Source organism: Rhincodon typus, chromosome 4 (assembly GCF_021869965.1).
Source record: "Rhincodon typus isolate 14 chromosome 4, sRhiTyp1.1, whole genome shotgun sequence".
Classification (NCBI taxonomy): domain Eukaryota; kingdom Metazoa; phylum Chordata; class Chondrichthyes; order Orectolobiformes; family Rhincodontidae; genus Rhincodon; species Rhincodon typus.
Genome location: NC_063335.1, coordinates 99,229,527 through 99,232,837, shown reverse-complemented (window position 1 = coordinate 99,232,837; position 3,311 = coordinate 99,229,527). Strand labels below are relative to the sequence as shown.

The 3,311-nt window shown below is 42.7% G+C and overlaps 1 long non-coding RNA gene across 1 annotated transcript in view; it reads right to left on the bottom strand.

Moving 5' to 3' along the window:
• Positions 1-447: 447 nt before the first annotated feature.
• The window catches only part of LOC125482907, a 5,695-nt gene continuing 2,831 nt past the window's right edge, over positions 448-3,311 (bottom strand). Inside the window, exon 3 of the long non-coding RNA XR_007261897.1 lies at positions 448-494. This is a non-coding gene — a long non-coding RNA (uncharacterized LOC125482907). The remainder of the gene's footprint in view (positions 495-3,311) is intronic.

The following is a 3,311-nucleotide window of genomic DNA, read 5'->3' as shown; positions in this document are numbered from 1 at the left end:
TCTCATGGATCGGAAAATCAAGTATGCACCTAAACATCTTGTAGGAAGCCAGTGAATTGAGCAAAGGTGCTCTTCATCCAGCCTAGAAACACAGGAACAGGAGAAGGGGATTCAGCCCCTTGAAACTGTCCTGCAGCGATTCATTTTGATTATGGCTGGTCAACAATTTAACTTCATACACTCCATACGCTCCACCTAGTCAATAGATGCAAGCTATCTACTGTCTCACTTTCTGATTCAGTTAATGCTTGCAACACGTTACTGGAAATATATTTGAGAAATCAAGGATGACTCAAGCAGGGTCTCGATTATTGTGTCTTCATCTATATTCTCTTACGGTCTTAGGTTCTTGCCTCTGTAGTAGTTATGGAGAGACAAACTGAAATATAGATTACCATACATTAAAAATTTACACAAACATCAAATAATTGAACACTTACAGTAGGCCCTTGTGGTCCTGGAGGCCCTGGCAGGCCATTGAATCCTGGAACTCCCTGAATTAAAACAAAACATTTCAATTTTTGAAAGATGTGCTCTGAAAGTTAACTCTGAGACCAGATGTTATGCAATGCATGACATCCAAGAGTTAGAAAGCATTTCCCTGTTCTATTGCACTGTGTGAAGGTCAAATTGTGGTTTGTGAAAAAAATCTCAAAGTAGTCCACACTAGCTATTTAATAGCCAAAAATCAAGGAATTAATTAAGACTATAACAATCTGAGTAAAAAGTATGGGATTAAAACAGTCAATAACGTAGTCAATTCTAGCTGCCGATCACATTCAGCTAAAATTTAAATATTGCTAAAAGGTTACTCTGCAAACTGCAGGGCTTTACAATAAGACAACAGCAATGAACAAAAAGATTTTGAACTCAAAATTCTTCTAATTAGATTTGGGCAATTCGTAGTTCTGGATAATTTAGCAATAACATTTACCTTTTGATCTGATATCTATTACACAGGTTTAGCTTGGATGCCTAGAAATTGAGTCATGCAATGTTTTTTGTTTAGGGACCACTTTAAGTCATCAGCAAGATGTACAAGAATCGCATTGCTCCCCATGCCGGACAATGGCAAACAAGTGGAATCTTGTACCTATGCCAGAAAGTGAACATTAACCTATTTGTTTATGAAAATTAGAGATCTACTGCCTATTTTGGGTCCAACTGCATCATTGGATTGATCTGCTTTAGCTTTCCATTAGAGCTCTGAACTACAATCTCCTTGACCCCAGACTCTTCCCTCAAACTTCAATCTCCCTCTCCCAGACTGCAGTCCAAACCTTCAGTCTCTTTACCACCAGGTTCTGGCCCCTAACTCATTAACTCCTGTACCCGGACTCCAGCTGTAATCTTCCACCTTGCAATTCTGTCCCTGGACTTGTGATCTCTCTCTCTCTCCCCCTCAGATCTCCCTTTTTCACATGCTGCGACTGATCCTCCAACTCCTCCAATGTGCTCACACAGTGGGACACACTTACTTACGTCACACTATCCGCCCTCATTCTGCACCTGCCACCATCCACTTGAGCTCATCACTTAGTTTTGTGCTGATCAACTTTCTGATTGCATTACAGGAACTCCTCCTGCAGCCCCACCTCAATGAGAATGAGAACTCACTTCCAGTATTGAGCACTTGGGAGTACTTGGACCTCATTGTTTATGCACAGATGACAGCCCTGCAAATATGATGAGTGCAGCTATGCGAGCTTTTAAATTGCAAACCAATATAGTGATGATCAAACTTGACATCAATGACAATTTATTGCCAATAGGTTGTCTGAAAAACAGATCGAGAGAAACAGTTGAGGTTTCTGTCATAGAACAAAAATGCCCTGGTCGACACAGTGATTATGCAATGCCGATATGAATCAGTCAATGTTCGAAAAGTGCACACCTTGAATCTATGGCTGTAGTAGTTATAAGGAAAGTCTTTTGAACACAATTCTCTCAAAGATTAGATAAATCGTTCTTTCAATGTACAAAGGATATGTTTTGATATTAAGAATGTAGACTTTTTTAAAATGAGAAGCTTTCCTGAAGAGATTTTTTTTAAAATAGAGGCTGCAAGTCACAAAAGAATTATCCATAGAATCCCCAAAGTGTGGAAACAGACCACTCAGCCGAACAATGACTCTTCGAAGACCATATCACCCAGACTGACCACCCTTCACCCCATCCCTGTAACCCTGCGTTTCCCATAGCTAATCCACTTAACCCACACGTCCCTGGATACTACCCATTTGGTTCACTAATGTCCTTTAGGGAAGGAAACTGCCATCCTTACCTGGTCTGGCCTACATGTGACTCCAGACCCACAGCAATGTGGTTGACACTTAACTGTGCGCTGGGCAATTAGGGATGGGCAATAAATGCTGCCTGGCCAGCAACACCCTCATCTGGTGAATGAATAAAGGAATTTAGCATGGCTAAGCAACCTAACTTGCACATCTTTGGGCTGTGGGACGAAACCTAAGGGAAAGCTATGCAGACATGGGTACAATATGCAAACTCCACACAGTCGCCCGAAGCTGGGAATGAAGCGGGGACCCTGGTGCTGTGAGACAGCAGTGCTAACCACTGAGCCACCGCGCCGCCCTTAGTGATTAGCCTTCATTTTAAAAGTCCTCAGTTTGAATGTTGAGGACAGTAAGGGAGTTCAACTGTTTCAAAAGATTGAAAAAGAATTACTTAAGAGTAGAATTTAACAATGAATTAACAATGAGTTATTCAGCGGTGACTTCATCTTGTTTTGATGTCCTGTATGTAGGCCACAGTGATTCCTGAGGTGATGATATGACTTTTGAGGCAGAGTCAGATTTTTGTGACAAAACGGGTTGGCTTCAGAGCAAATAACCTATCCTACAAATCGCTAAAAAATTTGAAGGAAAATATCACAGACAGTGTTGAAGGCAGCACAGAGACGATAGAGGAACCAGAGAGGTGGAAAACAGCTGCAAAACAAAAGGTCTGGAAAGAATACACTCAGAACTAAATGAAATATTGGAATGTTTTCCATTGAAGTTAAGGTCTTTCATTTGAGGAAACCCCGTGCAGACCCGTCCCAGCCTCGGGGTGCAGCCCAGAGCATAATCCAAGCCTCGAGGTGAAGAACAGTGCAGACTCCCAGCCTCAAGGTGAAGAACAGTGCAGACTCCCAGTCTCAAGGTGAAGCCCAGCACAGACTACCAGTCTCAAGGTCAAGCCCAGCACAGACTCCCAGCCTCGAGGTGAAGCCCAGCGCAGGCTCCCAGCCTCGAGGTGAAGCCCAGTGCAGACTCCCAGTCTCGGGGTGAAGCCCAGTGCAGACTCCC